This window comes from Helianthus annuus, chromosome 8 (assembly GCF_002127325.2).
Source record: "Helianthus annuus cultivar XRQ/B chromosome 8, HanXRQr2.0-SUNRISE, whole genome shotgun sequence".
Taxonomy (NCBI): domain Eukaryota; kingdom Viridiplantae; phylum Streptophyta; class Magnoliopsida; order Asterales; family Asteraceae; genus Helianthus; species Helianthus annuus.
The window spans coordinates 136,231,229-136,250,469 of NC_035440.2; positions in this window are offsets into that span (position 1 = coordinate 136,231,229).

Genomic DNA, 19,241 nt, shown 5'->3' on the forward strand with positions numbered 1-19,241 from the left:
CAGAATCTCGCTATTTAGGGTGTATTGGACTCGGGTATAATGCCCACTATTTAGAATTTAGAGAGAGAGTTGAAAGAAATGAACGAAACAGACTGAAGGCCCGTTGCCCTCTTATATAGGGCTGTAATCGAGTCTCCACGCGGCCCGCGTAAAGAACAGGCAAAGCTTACGCAGCCCGCGTCAACGCTGGGTCAACGCGTAGCTTGGCTGGGTCACCAAGTAGACTTGACACGGTGCTGACACGTGTCAGCTCAGGGCTGCGCCACAATTTGGGACACTCGCGGACCTCATGAACTTAAATGGGATCATACGCGGCCCGCATGAACTAAAGAATTCAGCGGAGTCCGGTTACACCCTCATACGGCCCGCGTAAATGGTTGGGGTGGGTCTATGCGGCCCGCCTCAACTTAATATTTATTATTTTTAATTTATTTTATAAATTATGTTATATTTCGGGCTCGGTTTTCACATACGGGATGCATATAAAGACATATTGGGACATTATAAGATATATTAGGGTGTTAGAACTATTTTGAGGGTGTTGGTTTTACCGAGGGTTATTACACAAAGGCCTCTTGAAATGACTTCCAAATTCTTGAAATGAAGCGTCCGTCTCGGTTTGAAATGACTGAAATAGGCACTCCATGACGAGCCACTATTTCTCTGAGATAGAGTTCCGCCAGTTTCTCTGTACTATCCTTCTCTCGAATCGGCAAGAAGTGTGCGGACTTTGTCAGTCTATCGACGATTACCCATATCATGTCATCGCCTCTTGTGGTCCTGGGTAACTTCGTAATGAAGTCCATCGATATTTGTTCCCATTTCCAAATAGGAATCTCGGGTTGTTGTAGCAAACCTGAGGGTTTCTGATATTCTGCCTTGACCATTGTGCAGGTCAAGCATTCCCGACAAAAGTCGCGATATCCTTTTTGAGGTTAGGCCACCAATAGTACTCTTTCAAGTCTTGGGCCTATGTGCTTCCTCAAAATAACATCTCGAAGGCCGCCAAAGAGTGGAACTCAAATTCTACCCACAGAGTATAAAGTTCCATCTTCTTTCGGTACTAATTGTTTTTCTGGGACTCAAAGTGTTTCTGCTTAAATACGTTCTTCCTTGAGCGCTTCTTGTTGTGCATCATGACTTCGTGTGGTAAGATCCGTGTGAATCGTCATCTCTAATGCTCGAACTCTCAAAGTTCTAACTCGTTCCTTGCGGCTCAAGGCGTCTGCTACAACGTTCGCCTTTCCCGGAAGGTACTTTATTTCACAATCATAGTCGTTCAGCAATTCAATCCAACGTCGCTGATGTATATTTAGTTCTTTTTGATTGAATATGCGCTGAAAACTTTTATGATCCGTGAAAATTGTACACTGAGTACCATATAAGTAATGTCGCCATATTTTCAAAGCGAATACCACTGCGCCTAACTCAAGGTCGTGAGTGGTATAGTTTTTTTTAAGTGAACTTTTAGTTGACGCGATAACTTTCTCCCGTTGCATAAGTAGGCTACCCAATCCTTGATGCGAAGCATCACAATATACTACAAAGTCATCGGTACCATCGAGTAGTGATAAGATTGGTGCATCGCACAACTTATCCTTGAGAAGTTGAAATGATTCTTCTTGTTTCTCGATTGGGTGAGGGAGGTTAGCAGTTGAGAAATTTTAGAAAAATTCTCTATAAATCTCCGATAGTACCATGCTAATCCCAAGAATTGTCAGACTTCAGTTGGAGTCTTGGGCGCTTCCCAGTTCTTAATTGCTTCGATCTTCGAGGTGTCTACTTGAATGCCTTTCTTGTTCACTATCTGCCCGAGAAATTGTACTTCACGAATCCAAAACTTGCATTAGTGTCTCCTTCTTGAGTAGTTCTAAAATGGTTCTCAAATGTTGTTCGTGCTCGTCTGCCGATCATGAGTATATCAAAATGTCGTCAATGAACACTATGACGAATTTGTCGAAGTATGGATTGCACACGCGGTTCACTAAGTCCATGAAGACCGCAGGCGTGTTCGTTAAACTAAAAGGTATAACGAGAAACTCGTAATGACCATAACAAGTCTGAAAAGCCGTTTTCGGTATGCCTTCCTCTTAAATTCGTAATTGGTGATACCCTGATCGTAAGTCTATCTTGGAGTAGAAGCTTGAACCTTGCAATTGATCTAATAAATCACCAATCCTCGATAATTGATACCGATTCTTGATGGTGAGTTTATTCAACTCTCTGTAGTCAATGCACATTCTGAGTGTTTCATCCTTTTACTTTACAAACAAAGTTGGAGCTCCCCAAGGCGAGAAGCTTGGTCTAATGAATCCTTTATCCAGCAACTCTTGAAGATGTGTGAATAACTCTTGCATTTCAAAAGGTGCTAGTCGATATGGTTATAGTCCCGGAAAGTATTTAGGAAATATTTCAGGAAACTCTTTTACCACTGGAATATCTGTCAGTTGTGGCCCAACGACCTTCTTGTCGACAACATGTGCTAGAAAGGCAATACAACCTTTCTGTAAGCACTTCTGTGCCTTCTTGTAATTAATGATCTGCAATGGTGTGTCGTGCTTTTCTCCATGAATAACAAGTGTCTCTTTGTTCAGTGGTGGTAGGTGAATGACCTTCTCATGACAAAAGACTTCGGCTTGGTTATCGGATAACCAATCCATGCCAACCACTACGTCGAAACTACCTAACTCAACGGGTAAGAGATCGATGCTGAATCTTCGCTCGCCAAGTTCCAAGGAACACCATCTAACAACCTTCCCTGACTCGACTAGTTTACCGTATGTCGATTCTATAGAATGAGGGGACGTCTAGCTTACTTGGCTCTAGGCCAAATACATTTTAAATTCTGTGTGGCGAGGACTTCACTGTAAAGTTTTAGGAACCCTATGTTTAAATATAGGACAACCCAATCCATATGTTTAGATGTAGGATAACCCGATCCATATGTTTAGATGTTGGATAACCCAACCATATGTTTAGATGTAGATAACCCAATCCCTAATTGTAGCTAGGACAATCCCGTCCCTAGCCATGAAACTCATGTATGTGAAATGTTGAGATGAAGCTCAAATTGGCACCAATATCAAATAACATGGATGTGAAATGTTGGTTGATTGGAAACGTGTCAACTAACTACTGTTTGAGTGATCGAGGTAGGGTGGGATGATGCGGTCATGCCTCGGATCTCCGGGGCTAAATCCCATATGTAACGCGCAATGCGTTTGAATTCGGGTGTTACGTAGTATGGAAACAACCCTTGAGATACCGTGAAAGCCTCGAGTGTAACCAACAACATTGGCTCTAATCATGATCGAGTTCTAGAATTTTGTTTCCAACCTTTGAATTTAAATCAGCGAGCAATACACTTCTCGTATAAGATCCTTGAGTTCTTCCCCCGACAACCTCTTCACTGTATCCCTTCCTAGTGTTTGTACCTGGAGATTCCACCAAGTTAAGGTTGCGTTCAGCAGGAGACTCTCTGTGTATCTAATTGTCTACTCAGGAATGCGTTTCCCAGTATGAATAACCGACTTCATTGTCTTTACGTGGCAGACAGAACCTACCGCACCTCTCGTATTAACGAGGTCTTGCCACTTACAATCCGAAAAGTCTTAAAATTAAGGCCTTGTGTGGTCGCATCTTCTGGTGTGGCATTGCTACTCATTCCCGATCCATCGGGATTTGAATCACTTGAACTACCAGTACCACCAGTACTGTCACTAGTGTCGTCCCGATTAACCTCATGTTGTGCAAATTCTGCACCCTTGTGTGGTTCCACAAGAACTTTAGTTTGACTGTGAGATGTTGATTAGTTAACCCCTTTTTGGGTTTAGACCATCCTCCTGGCGCGCCATGATCTTTTTAATATACAACATTAAAAGAATCTAGACATATATTTTGGATAAATATAGTATATCATGTGCCCAAGAATGAAGAAGGAAATTGGTCATAAAATCCTCAAGATCGTATTGTTCATACATCTTTGAATAAATGATAATGTGGATAACCGCAACCAAAATGCATAGAGCCTCTTGCGTGTACTGGACATATGTCTAAGTGGAAAACGAAATAATTTGTTGAGGAGGGGAAACCAACCAGTGGCCTCCGTCCCTATAGTATGCATTCCATACTAAATAGGCTTTGATCATCCGAAGTAGAGAAATTCCTTTGTCGTACTTGCCCATGTGACGAATATGGTAATAGTGCTTGAGCTTCACGAACAAGATCATTAATATCTTCATAGATGTCGAATAGAATGCAATGAGGGAGTTGTAGCATGGCTCATGCCATACTATCCCTTTGGATAGGACAAATGTCAAATGACGGAATTTATTGTATTCATTTCCAATAAGTAAGATAAGGTGCCATAGACACCAAGGAACCAACTCATGTACAAGAATTCTAGAATGTTGAGGAAAGATCCTCCATGAGTGGTTAACAAGTTTTGTTTGCTTAGATGACTAGTCTCGAACAACTCGTGTTATAGATCAAATGTTTAGACGCGAATGAATACGTATCATCTTCCTGTATTGTATTGTAGGGTGTTATAGTAACCATCTCGGTTAGTGTTCTACTGGATAGAAACTTGAACACTTAAGAATTTTGAATGGATAGTGATCATTAGCTTGACCCGCAGAGTCCACCAGAATTTCCATGCACTACAAGTTGTTATTACGTGGGCCCCCGTAATAATAAATTGTCTTGCATGGTCACCCTAGCATTCTCTCGTTCAGAGCAGGCGATCAGTCAGAGAGAGGACACTATTGTCTATATACCTTCAACATAGAAGGAAACCTCGTGATAGTTCACGTGTCAACGTCCGTTGTCATTACTCGCAGAACGGCACGACGTTAGATGAAAGAGGAATAGAGAGATTTTGTAAAAATAACAACTGGAGAGGCACCTTTAAGATGAGTACTTCATCTTCCTTGCCTGGATAAGAGTGTCGTCAATTATGATTTGTATAAGCCACAGGGACCTCTTCCCACTAATGGAGTTGTTCTCCAAGGCTACCACCTCCGCCTCATCGACACTACTGAAGTCAGGCATCTCAGCATTCGCGAGAAAGCAACCATCTTCCACGGGATCAATACTTTGTGGTCTCACTTAGGAACCACGTTCGCCATAAGCTCCGCAATAGACATGAGGTCGATATTCTCATGGAAGATGTATTGTATAAAATATGTCATGTTTGAAAATAGAGTATCATATCTTGTGTAAAAGATGTCGTGTCTTAACCATGTTATGTGTGTCAAGGATGACAATGGAATTCGAAGTCGAAGGCATTTTGTTCTTGCCACAATATTCCTTAGAACACATATATAAATCAATTATATATAATCACATAAAATCCTATCTAACAAGGATTTCTATCTTGCATAAGCTGAACTTGTAAACCGTTTATAATGCGTAAACTGATAATGTAATGTATTGTAGGCACATAGTCTGTTAATGTAATGTGTCTATTTATCATAGACTTCACCCATGGAAATGTCCTCGCTTGATTTATATTAAGTGAATTTTTGTTGTAGTTGACATTGAAAAATGTTTATGCAATGAAAACCTTTTGACTTGTCCAATTTTATTTATAATCTGTTCAACATGAACAAGAGGTTTTCGTGAGAGGTCCCTAAAGATTGTAGACTTAGACTCGAGGAAGAATCCTGGTTCACTACAATCGATGCTCTGATACCAATCTGTCACACCCGCTCATAGCGGAAGCGCGAGGTGTGATCTGATCGGTTCTTATTGCATAACAATATAAGTGAACATACTAAATTAATAAAAACAAGCTCCAATGCCATTGTCATAATCGTTTCAAAAGAATGCAACATAAGTTAAATGTATTGGTTATAAACCATCAAATTAAAATAAGTTGTCATTGTTTTATACATCAAAATGTAAGTCTTAAAATGTCAAGGCTTTTACCACTATAACATCGCAAAGAGGCGGTATATAACGGGCAAGCCCTTCAAATGGTGGCATGGAGTCTTGATACTTGCTTTCCTTGACTGAAATATCCTCATGGTTCACTAATTTCCTGAAATACATGTTAAGTTTAAAAACATCAACAAAAGTTGGCGAGTTCATGCAGTTTAGTTGTATGAGATGTATCTGTAAAATGTGAGTTGTATAAAATGTATCTGTAAAATATGAGTTGCATAAAATGTATCTGTAAAATGTGAGTTGTATAAAATGTATCCGTAAAATGTGAGTTGTATAAGATGTATCTATATGTAATGATGCAGTATGTAAAGCGTCAATGAAATCGTTGATCATTAATGTTTCGCGAGGACATTAATATGTGTGACGAATTAGGAAGCAATCCAAACCTAGACGATTTCGTGTCGACTACTATCGACTGGGACACAAACGCACTCTTCTGTATGGGTCCACGACCAAGAGTGGGGCTCGCCAATACCCATTAGATCTAACCCTCTGTACCTAGGTCCAAACTGGATTAATGGTGCTTAGATGTATGACCGTAATCGCACATGATCTAAGGTGCTTCATTCCATGACTTATCATACTATAAACATGTATTTTCCCCGATAGTTGTAAAGTTGTAAAACATTTAAAATGAATAGGGGACATGAACTCACAGAATCGCGTCCGTGAATAGAAGTAACTATGATCTCACGTGCGGTTGTCCTGAATAGTGTTGCGACCTACAAATGTTCTTATATTTGTTAGACACTTCAATCTTTATAAATGACTTGAGTACAAGTCTTGTGTCTTGAATGTGTGTAAGAGTTGTATGTCTTTGTTTTTCGTTGAACTGTATATTAGATGTATGATTTGTTAAACTGTTATATGTATAGATTTATATATATATATATATATCACCAAATATATATATCTTGTATCTTGTGAGCTGTATCATCGGGTCTTGTCCTCTTGATTTCATGTCTTCTATGAATAAATTGTATAATTGTATTTTCATCAATTATGTGTCATTGGGCCGAGCCCATTTCTTAATGTTATTGGGCCTAGCCCATGAATTTATGCTATTGGGCCATAATATTATTGGGCCTAAATAATATTGGGCCTAAATGTTATTGGGCCTTAGCCCATATGTGGGGCTTAGCCCATGTATTCATGTTATTGGGCTTAATGTTATTGGGCCTTAGCCCATATGTTTTAACATTGGGCTTAGCCCATGTATTCATGTTATTGGGCTTAATGTTATTGGGCCTTAGCCCATATGTTTTGCAATTGGACTTAGCCCATGTATTCATGTTATTGGGCTTAGCCCAAGTATTTTGATAAGCCTATTTATGAAGATAAGCCCAATTGTAAATATAAGCCCATTTATAAAAATAAGCCCATTTGTAATTATAAGCCCATTTATAAAACATCTTTCATTTTATAAAATCACCATACATGGAGTTTTTAGTTAAATAGAAGACATATAGGTTTTTATAAGTTTTTATAAGTTTCTAAAATTTCGACTTTTGTTAACAGTAATATATATAGGTATGTAGGTCCCTCGGAGGTTGAGGATAAACCTATTCCTTGTTATGTTTAACACTCTAGCAAGTGCGGAATCCAAGCTAGAGTGCAAACCGATAGTTTAGATGAAAGCACAAGTTACAAAGAGAAAGAGTAGACAAGCAATATATCAAAGTTTTCTCTTGTATTTCAGTGGACACGGTTACAGCCCTTGACCAAACTGAAATGCTCTCTTACAAGACCTTGGGTTCACTCACAATGCTCTCACAATATCTTTCTAAGTGTCTACTGTGAAATGAACCCCAACATGGTATATATATACCATAACAGATAACATGCACGAAGGATGATGAGTTCTGGTCGAAGGATCATCTATCGACCAGAATGTCCATCGAAAGATACCGAAGGATCCATACATACCTCGAAGGATGATATATCCTTCCAGGTCCATAAGTATCCAACGAAAGATGTCTTTCGAGGTCATCGAAGGATACATAACATCCTTCGATGACATCCTTCGAAACATAACAATCTTACACATAATGTTGACTGTTTGGCCAAGTCAAACCAGGAGGATGGTTGACTTGGTCAAACATTTAGTCAAACACTTAAACAAATACAACAAAAGACGTAAACACGACAGACAAAAGACATCGTTTTATACATTACAAAATACAGACAAAGTACAGACACAAGTGCACCAACAAACTCCCCCTTGGCTGTAGCTTTGTCTCGGTCTTCGTGTCTTAAGTCTCTGACGTCCTTTCCACTGTCAAATGATGTGATGACCATGCACTTCCTGCGTTGACCAGCAGATTGAAGCAGTACAGGGCCATCTTCTGAAACTTCATAGCTTGATCTCGATCCCGAACCAGGTAGTTTATCTCATGATCCTTCAAAACAATAATATCCGATCTGGACATGTTAGTAATCCACATCGGATCTATTATTCTAAAGTTCTCCTGATTATCTCTGAATAGGATCACGGCTTCACCAGTATCCGCGTCATAGACCCAGCAGCGGAAGTTTCCAAGAAAGTCGGTCTTCATCTTTAGCAACGGTATCTTCTTCATCACTTTGGGAGGATCATATACCAAACGATAACGAGCAGTGTTCGTTTCTGGAACAAGTGTAAATCTGATCTGCTCGTATCTGGGAAACTGTGGCTTGTACAGAGGATCCTTCCAACCCCTTCTCCTTTCCAACCTGATTTTCTTAGCAAAGAGATCCACCATCTTTTCTTCGTCTCGATTGATAACATCTAGTTGAGCTAACACTGCAACATCATAGTACGGAAGTGAGAGAATACTGAGGAGAGTTCTGAAATACTGAAGACCAGTTTCTCTTTTCACGACCACTCAGTGAAGTTCCTTGACGAACATCCAACTAATAATGCGACCCCGAGCCCGATTCTTCTCCAGCCTCATATAGTTAACCTGATCCAACGGAGCGAGCGGAGGAGGATTCCTAGCAAGGAATCCGCTCGCCATTCATTCACTGTCTTTTCACGGTTTTCTTGAGCTGTTGGTGAATCAGAAGAAAGATTGGCAAACTCTGCAGTCTTTTCAGCCACAAAATCATCATCAAGGGCATTCACCTCCGCATTGTCCTTTCCAACATATACAGGACGATCAGGATCAGAACTGATGAAGATTTCTTCAATTGTAGAGAAATCAGTTTGATCCTGTTCCAACGGAGTGGCATCAATCATACTCACAGCAACTTCATCCAAATCAGTCAAGATCAGTATCTGTTCATCAGACATTTCAGAAATAAACTCTCCCTCTTCTATCAGTTCACCCGTGACAGGATGATACTTCTGAGAACCTGAGGATTCAAGGAAATCTGCAAATGTTTCTGGTTCCAAGCTAATATGTTCAGGCCCTGTAGACGTTTCCAGTGTTTCTGTCTGTTCTGATGGGCCAGTGGTAGCTGTTGGAGGAGCAGAAGGAGTGTCTTGAGGTGTACCAGATCCACCTGCAGCACCGGATGCAGTTGCACCGGAACCTGAGGCAGTTGTTTGATCTGGATTAGCTGCATCATCATCTTTATCATCCTCACGCCTTGAGGGAACTATCCCTAAGGTACTGCACCTCTCACTCCATAATGTACCAACCTTGGAATGAATCTTGTTGAAGTTTGCATACATGGGTTTGAAGGCTTCCATTAGTCTATCATCGCGACTACTGACCTTCTCCCTTAACGCTTTTGCCTGAGTCTCCAAGTTAGTACTATGCCTTTTCATAATTTCGACCTCCCTATCTCTTTCCTTGTTTGCATGTTTTAACCTTTCAATTTCCTCGGCCTGTTCCTTGATCTTGATATTCTGAGCTTCAACAATTGAACACAGCTGGTTGTGTGCCATTACATCTTGTTTTCGCTGGACACGATATTCTTCAATTGTTCTTGTGTGTCGACCAACTATAGAACCCAATTCACTGACTTGTTCAATCAGGAATTGTATCTTGTCAGCTTCAGAAAATCCAGATAAGGTTTCTGCCAGAGTTGGCCGCGAAGGCTCAGGTCTTGAAGAACCAGACTGACCAGCCTGACCCGAAGCACCTGTAGGACCAGTAATAGTGAGAGGGGGTCGGGCATGTGTACCTGAGGTGGGAGTTGCAGGCGGCTGTTGATCAACAGTCACCGTGCGCGTCCCAGAGGACCTCGGAGGAGAAGACATTAGCTCCAGCGTCTCCTTTTCAGTCAATTGATCACCAGAGGGAGGAAACTGCTGCTTAGGAGCAGATGAAGGCTGAACAGAAACTGGAATAGAGGAATCACCAGCAGCTTTCTTTGATGAACGAACATCCTGCCTTTTTGCCTTCCTCTTCTTAAGAAAACCCGGAGAAGTAAGCGTATAATCTTCATCCTGGTCAGATTCTCCAGTACTACCCGTCTTCTTTATACGTACAAACCGGGGGTTCCCGCGTTTATCAAAGACTTTCTTCATCCCTGGAGGAGGAGGATTATCATCCTCAGACGATGAACCACCATCACCCGAACCTCCTTCCTCATCAGAAGATGAGCTGCTTTCATCAACTAGCTTTCTTGGCTGATCTACCTTGCCTTTACCCTTGTCAGTCGCAATAGTACCGGACTGACTAGCAATACCACCAGCACCACCTGCACTACCACCTGTTTCAACAACCACAGTACCACCATCACCACCTGCACCAATACTAGCATCAGGATCTACAAACAATCCCTGAACGTCTTCTGCAGCAACATTGACATCAACCTCAACACGTGTTGCAGCACTAGAACTGCCAACTGACTTCCTTGTTGCTTTGATTCCATGTTTAGCCCCGAGCTGCGTATCAGCCAAAGCGATTAACCTTGGCTCTTCATTATCAGAATCGCTCGCGTCTCGACGCCATTTGTTGTGCTGCGGTGCCTCGTAGTTAGGAATATCAAGATGACCAATAAGTTTCCTAATTGGGTCCGATTCCTTATAGGCGGCCATAGACTTGAATATCAGCAGAGTGCGTTCGTTCATTGGATTCACAGGAAGAACATCTGCCTCGGCTTTAGCAAGATCAGGAATCTGATCATCTATCATCATCTGCAGAAACCTGGGATATAACCAGAACTTGGTGGATGTTCGCTGTGTTGCAGACGAAAGTGGCCTTCGAGCGTTTTCCTTCAGATTGTCGAAGATATACCGAGATATGTTGAATGGCTTGTTCAGAATCAGCGCCGTAAACAATCCAGTCAAATCGATCGGTGACAGATCATACCCAGAACGCTTGTTGCTTAGGCAATGAATAAGAATATGCAACAGGAACTTGTATCGAAGCGGCATATACTTCTTGTTGATCTGATTGGCAAGAACGTCGTCGCTGTACCGCAGCCTCATCAGTAACCCCCGCTGACATTGTAAATCTATAGAAGTAGGATCTTCCGGTTGATCTCCAAGCCGTAGACGTTCTCTGATAGTGTTTTCTGTAATAACCACGGGTTTTTCAGCAACTGTTGCCCTGATCACTTCCTTATTCTCCACCGTTTCAATCACAGCTGAACTCCAAAACGCCTTGATGTGCGACTGATAGGCAATGTGTTGTGTCATGATAGCATAATTGATACGCGCCCTATGAAGATACTCCATGATTCCAGTAAACTCCGGACTGATACTGCCTTCCGGTTGTAAGTACGCAGCCATGTTATGTCTAGATTCAGACATAGATTCAAGCTCCGATTTCACCTTCTTTGTTGGCTTGGCCCGTTCCTTTTTCGCTACTTTTGGTGCCATTTCTGCACATCACATTGACACGTAATGAGGAAAAGTCAAACAGTCAACAAGGAGTTCCACACCTAGAAAATTTTCAATTTCTTGGAAAAATTCTATGTGTTGAACTCTTCGAAGGATCCAAGTATCCATCGAAGGATTGAACATGGCACGAAGGATGGCAATCTGTTCGAAGGATGTTAGTCAGTTCGAAAGATGTCACTTTTCTTGAAGGATGACATCCTTATCGAAAGATCATCTTTCGGAAGATCAAGAATTTTGAAAGATATCTTGATCATTCGAAGGATTGATCAATCGAAGGATGATCCTTCGAGATATCTAACACCTTTCGAGATATCTAACATCTTTCGAGACTCAACTCGAAGGATGTTGTACAGCACATCTATCGAGGTGATGAGTCATCATCCTTCGTTTTTATCTCCGGCATCACTGTTCAACGGCGAGTTTTCCGGTAGGGTTTTAAGTGTTTTTCCGGTGATTGTCTCAAATGGTTTTCAGGTGGTTTTAAAGCAGATTTAAGTGTGTTTTAGATCAGATAACAATTACATCAAACCATTTAAAATACCAACATCTAAACAAACCAAATCAGACATTAATCCACCCCGGATGATAAACACAAACCAAAACCCAAACAATACTCTGTTTTACCCAACCCAAACACCCCAGTTATCAAGATTCAAACTATCATTTTGAACATACACAAACAAATAAAAGAGCATCACATGATCATCAAAAAAACTATCACTAATTCATAAACACATATTCAGATTTCACATTTTATCCTATTCTTGTTAATCAATTTTGAAAAATAAGAATACAAGATCATGTTTATGTTTGAATCATTTGAAGTTAAGATAATAATGATCATCCTACCGAATGTGTGTACAAATCTTGATACGGTAACTTGTTAATAAAATTTTGGCAGAGTTTTGTGATGATGAGAGGTTTTTGAGATGAACTTTTTGAAACTGATAAGTGCAAATGAAGAAGAAGAACCTTTTATACCCTGACCTCGAAAGTCCAACCGCCTCGAAGGACCCAAAACCATTCGAAAGATGTAAAGGTGTCTCGAAGGATGATCTTGGGTTCGAAGGATCCCTATTTGGTTCGAAGGATCCAGATATTTGAAAGATCTGGATCGAAGGATACTAGATATTTTAGAATCCTTCGAAAGATATCTTTCGATCTACACCATCTTTCAAAGGATCTGGTCAACTCGAAAGATCAATTGGTCAAATCCTTCGTTGACCAATCATCTTTCGACTGAGATGGTTGAATTTCGTTGACTTTCTTGACCATCTGATCTTTCGAGGGCCATTGCTTCCTCGAAGGATCAGATTTCCACCAACACACTTTGGATTTTTTGGGAATTTCCAATTTACACCCTTCAAATTTTGGAGGTTTTTCAGAAATGACCATTTTGAAAAGTTGTCCGTTATGAAGTTCTGCAAAGGTTAGTTTTATGAAGTATCTCGGCTTGTCAGGTATCGGATCGAGCACCAACATCAGTTAACCAAAAATAATATTGAATGGAAAATCTTTTTGGATTTTGTGATTTGATAAAATAAAAGGCAACAATTTTAGTATCCTTTGAATGTTATCAAACGACATCACCGCTAATGTCGTGCTGATATGCACCAAACGACAAAAACTGTTTAAAAAATAAAGCAGTAAATAAATATGTACAAACACAACAATATTTTTGCGAGTTTCTGGCGAAGAGAATCATATCAGCTTGCGGTCTTTTGTCAAAACATATTTCCTTTTAAATTCTTTTACAGAAGCGGATAAGTATTCTACCACAATTACCGATATTGTTATCCACTTAAACTCAACAATCAAGTGTAATCATAATACAATGAGATACGTTTAAGGTATGATTTATACTTACCGACCGGTGTTCATCCACTCACGACACATTCCCGTATCAAGGTATGCACGAGAGTTCATCATACTGGGAAGTATACCATTTATCATCCGTTTTTAACGTATATATATACAATGTGAACAAGTCACTTATTTAAGTTTGAAAACAAGCCCTATGTGATAGAATCACTTATTGATGAGGAACTTGATTTTCGATGCATGAGGGCACAGAAGCAAGTCCGTGAACAGGTCAGTACTTCCGTACAGCAGAGAGACGAACTTGACTCCCGGATAAATGTGATATTTTATCACTTATTTTGTATGGACATGTGATTGTTTATCACTTATTGAGGTCGAATGCAGTATGAAATATGTACACGTATGTATGGTATCATGGAAGAACTTAGACTTTGTCTTTTATAGAAACAAACATGATACCCAGATGATAAACAGCATAAACCCCGAATATCTCAGAACCTCGGCAATCTATCAAACGAAATTCCGGTACCAAGACCATATGCCAATGAGCGGTTCCCACCCGGTTTTCAGTCTGTTATGTTTATATCTCCTGCATACTTTAAAATGATCGTGAGTCTACCGGTACATCATTAGTAGAGCTACTTATCATTTTCTTTTCTTTTGATTTCTAGAAACATATTTCAACCGACCTCTGATGTAATATCATTTTCCCTTATATTACCAAGAAACTCATTTTTGTTTTTCTATTGTTTTTGTGTTTTTCTGAATTTTCTCCCCCTTAAATGCAGAAAGTAAATAGATTAAAGACATATTTTTGTATTTTTGTGGTTTTTCAATGTTTTTGTATTTTTCTTGAAACTTTCTCCCCCTAAAATTCAAAAATAAAGTAAAGTAAAAATATTTTTGGATTTTTGGTTTTTCGAAAAATATTTACAAAAACGATTTCCTGATGTCGGTTACTCTTGCTTCACCTTAATGCCGTTTACCAAAAGTAAATAATCAAATCTTGATTTATCAAATGCTTTGGTAAAAAGGTCGGCACGTTGGTGGTCGGTATGAATATGAACCACATCGATAAGTCTCTTTTCAAAACAATCACGTATGAAGTGATAGTTAATATCGATGTGCTTCGTTTTCGAATGCTGTACAGGATTTCTAGTGATCTGTAAGGCAGCCTCATTATCAACATAAATAGGAGTAGTTAGGAATTCAAAACCGTAGTCCCGCATCTGTTGTTGGATCCATAGAACCTGGGAGCAGCAACTAGACGCAGCAATGTATTCTGCTTCACATGTAGACGTAGCCACACATGTCTGCTTCTTGCATTGCCAAGTGACTAGGCGATTGCCTAAGAACTGATATCCTGCTGTAGTTGATTTTCCATCTTTCTTGCAGCCGCCGAAATCAGAATCACTGAAAGCTTTGAGATCGAAGTTATCATCCTTAGGGTACCATAACCCGGTGTCAGGGTAACTCTTCAGATAACGAAAAATCCTTTTGACAGCAGCATAGTGAGAGACCTTCGGATTCGCTTGATACCTAGCGAGAAGACAAGTTGGATACATAATGTCGGGTCTTGATGCGGTGAGATACATTAAGGATCCAATCATAGCACGATAAAGTGAAGAATCCACAGCATCCCCTTCTTCATCCGGAGTAATCCCGTGATTCTGCGGAAGAGGAGTAGAAATTGGCTTCGAATCTGACATCTGGAACCGGCTCAAGATGTCTCCGACGTACTTGGTTTGATGGATAAAAATTTCAGATTCGGACTGATTAACTTGCAAACCCAAGAAGAACGTCATTTCACCCATCGCACTCATCTCGAATCGATCTTGCATCACCTTTTCAAATTCCTTGCACAGCTTATCATCGGTAGAACCAAAGATAATATCATCAACATACACTTGTACCAACAGAAGATCTTCACCTTTTTCTTTGATGAAAAGGGTACAGTCGATCAAACCCCGTCTAAAACCATTGCTCAGCAGGTAGGTAGACAACGTTTCATACCAAGCCCGAGGTGCTTGATGAAGACCATATAACGCCTTGTTAAGAAGTAAAACCCTGTCAGGATGTAATGGATCTTCAAACCCCGGTGGTTGCTCGACATATACTTCCTCTTCGACTACTCCGTGTAGAAAAGCACTTTTAACATCCATCTGGTACACCTTGAATTTCTTAAAGGATGCGTAGGCTAGAAAGATTCTAATAGCCTCCAGACGAGCAACAGGTGCATACACTTCATTGTAGTCAATACCTTCAATCTGACTGAAGCCTTGAACCACTAACCTTGCTTTGTTTCGGACAACAATCCCACGGTCGTCCTTTTTGCACTTAAACACCCAGCGAGTTCCGATCTTTTTGTAGTTGTCGGGCCTATCAACCAATTTCCATACGCCCAACTTCTCGAACTGCTGAAGTTCTTCTTGCATTGCTTCCACCCAGGAATCATCTTTCAATGCCTCCTTCCAAGATCTAGGCTCTTCTTGGCTAACATAGCAGGCGAAAGACCAATCATTTTGTTGTCCCGATTCTCGTATCTCAGCATACAAGCCAGCATTTTCGTTATTTCTGATTTGATTCCTTGTCCTTACACCACTGAGAACATCACCTATAATATTCTGCTGAGGATGAATGTTATGAATTCGGGTTTCAGAAACTGGAGGAACGTCAACATTTGACCTCAAGTTATTGATATTTAAATTCCCGATATCATTCTGAAGCTGGTGAGTTGTAGAAGATGATGCATTTTCTTCTTGGATAATTGGCGCAGACACTGGATCCGTTGCTTCTGAAGTACCTTGAACCGGACGCAGTGCTTCACCATCATTTGCATCAACATACTCCTCATCTTCCGATGACAAATTGTAATCGACAGCATCATTAAACACCTCATTTGAAACGAGATTGTTGACAGAAGAAGATGCTTGTGAGTCAACAATGATTGGACGAGCTAACTGACAGCCAGTCGCATTCTCGCTTTCAGACAACATTTGAGCAATTGCATTGTCATCATCAAATGTCAGCAGATTGAATGAGTCGAAAAGACCATCATAATCGAACATCCATGGATCTCCAGAAGGCTTCAGAGGATTAGAATATCTTTGAACTCTTACTTCACCCCATTCTTCAATCCTTTTGGTAGTCAGGTTCCATACTCGCAGATTAGGAGTAGCATACCCAAGGAAGTAACCTTCGATAGCTTTGGCACCAAACTTCCCGTCAGGCTCAATCATGGTACATGGTGCACCAAAAGGTTCTAGATATTCCAAGTCAGGAGTCTTCTTGTGTAGGAGTTCGAAGCACGTTTTTCCATGTCTTTTCACTGTGAGAACCCTGTTTAACGTGTAGCAAGCCGAGGCAACAGCTTCAGTCCAGAATCGAACTGGAAGCTGAGACTCAACCAACATGGTTCTTGCAGTCTCAATTAAGGTTCTGTTCTTTCTTTCAGCGACTCCATTTTGTTGTGGCGTGTACCGAGAGCTGTATTCATGAAGGATTCCTTTTGCAGTGCAAAATTCATCCATAACCCTGTTTTTGAACTCGGTACCGTTGTCGCTTCGAATTCGCCTCACCTTTAGATTATACAGATTTTCCAACAAGGTGATCAAATTCTTCAGAATCTCTGGAGTCTCACTCTTGTGGACCATGAAGTCAACCCATGAAAATCTTGAGTAGTCATCAGTAACTACCAAGCAGAAAACTTCTCCGTGCACACTCTTGTGTTTGACTGGGCCGAAAAGGTCCATATGCAAACGCTCGAGTGGCATGTTGACAGTGTTAACCTTCTTCAATGGATGAGATTTCTTGGTCTGCTTTCCCTTTTGACATGGCACACAGACATCTTGAAGTTGAAAATTTTTCACATTAACACCTCTCACCAGATTGTTTTTTACTAGGTGATTCATTTTTCTGAGGTGAATATGACCCATTCGTCTGTGCCAAGAGATCGTCTCCTTTTCAGTGGCTTTTGAAATAAAGAAGTAACTTGCTTGGACTGAGTTATTGCTTGACTCATATCAAGGACATACAAATCATTAACTCTTGGTGCTGATAAGAGAATCCATTCAGCGGGAATCTTGAATCCTGGTTTTAGCACATAGCAACCGGCATCATCAAAATGCACGGTGAACTTCTTGTCGCAGATTTGAGAAACACTCAGGAGATTGTGATCCAACTGTTGCACATAATTGATTTTGTCGAAACTCACAATTCCATTTGAGATCATTCCCTCGCCGGTGATATACCCTCCTTTGTCTCCAGCAAACGCAACATATCCTCCTCTTATACTTCGCACATCGAAAAGAAGACGATAGTCGCCTGTCATGTGCCTGGAAGCCCCACTATCAACAATCCAAAGACTATTAATAGTTCCTCCTGGAGCCGCCTGCACATGCAACTAAAATATCAGTTTGAGAGGGGGAACCAAGCCTTTGTGGACTTGGGTCGTCCTTGATCATCAAGGAAAGTGATTTCAATCACTTGATGATTAGGAAATAGAACCTCTGGTGCTCCCCCTGACTTCATTACCTGTTTTTGTTTCCAAGCTTGTTGTCCTTTGCCAGTATTTGTATTAATTGTTTTTGAAAGTACTGGTTTTACATTTGTAGATTTAGCTTGAACAGGTTTTTCTTCTTTGACCTCTGATTTTAAGGCCTTCTCAATTACCTTTTTGTTCTTTTGTTTTACCTTCTTTTCCCTTTCTTTCAAGACACGTGGGTCTTGTTTCGGGGAAACCGGTTGTTTTTGATAATTGGTTTCTTGGGGAGCACTTGTTTTTCCCTTCAATTTTTGCAAGTATGGGCAGTATCTTACAATGTGCCCAACTAGGTATCCGCGTCGAAAGATCGCCTAAGCGTCGTAGTAACTCCTCGGAATGGCGATATGTTTATAGATTCGCCCGTCGTCTGGTTTGACCATAAGTTGTCTCCGAAGGCTCGGAATGTTCGTAAGTTGTTTTTAAGGCATATTTACATGTAGTCTTGTAAGACTTTAGTTGAAATGTACATTATGTTTATTTGTACCATTGTATTCAAGTTCCTAGCTATCATATATATAACTAATACAAGCAAATAACACTTAGCACATAAGTTCTTAAGTTAACTAAATATATATTTTCTCAAAAAAATATATATTTACATCAAATTTTGCTTTTATAAAAACTATTCTTTTAAAATCTTTTTAATCTAATAAAGATTTTGTCAAAAAGGGTAGTTTTTATAACACATGATTTTTAAGAAAAATTCCAGATTTCCTTTGAAATATATACTTAGCCATGTTTAATAAAACATATCTTTTTCTTATAAAAATCACCAAAAATAATCTCATGTTATTCTTAATAAAAACATATGAGATTTATGTCAAAATCTGAACAAGATGAAACCAATAATATGTAGGGTTTTGGTATGATCATAACATAAGTTAACTAGTTCAAAATCTATGCTTTAATTCTAGTTTTAACAAACTTTTTATAAAAACCCATCTTGTATGTTTCTTTGTATAACTTTGTAAAAGTATTATTTTTAGTGAAAAACCTCTTATACTTTAACAAAATCAAAGATTATGATCATCCATCTAAACATTTATGCTTAACAAAAACCCTTAAACATTAACATGTATACTTGTTAGATTATGTTTTTAAACATCATCTAACAAGTTATTCATATACTAATCATCAAAACTAGATCAAATATGC